Source organism: Colobus angolensis, unplaced genomic scaffold (assembly GCF_000951035.1).
Source record: "Colobus angolensis palliatus isolate OR3802 unplaced genomic scaffold, Cang.pa_1.0 Scaffold22, whole genome shotgun sequence".
Lineage (NCBI taxonomy): Eukaryota > Metazoa > Chordata > Mammalia > Primates > Cercopithecidae > Colobus > Colobus angolensis.
Window position 1 is genome coordinate 4,335,442 of NW_012115377.1, and position 320 is coordinate 4,335,761.

At 45.0% G+C, this 320-nt stretch overlaps 1 protein-coding gene across 2 annotated transcripts in view; it reads left to right on the forward strand.

Annotated features, from left to right (window-relative positions):
• ADGRE1 (adhesion G protein-coupled receptor E1) overlaps nt 1–320 on the forward strand; it is a 60,007-nt gene that overhangs the window by 3,476 nt on the left and 56,211 nt on the right. The window lies entirely within an intron of this gene.

Here is a 320-nt window from a genome sequence, read left to right on the forward strand (position 1 = left end):
AGGAGGAAAGGGAGGGAAAAGAAGAGGGCATCGAGAAATTGTAAAAATGTAGAACCAACCCAAATGCCCATCAGTCAACAAGTGGATAAAGAAACTGTAGGCTGGGCACACTGGCTCACGCTATAATTTCAGCGCTTTGGGAGGTCGAGCCAGGCAGATCACTTGAGGCCAGGAGTTCAAGACCAGCCTGGCCAATATGCTGAAACTCCCATCTCTACTAAAAATGCAAAAATTAGCTGGGCATGATGGCACGTGCTTGTAATCCCAGCTACTCAGGAGGCTGAGGCAGGAGAATTTTATACATAAAATATATATTATAT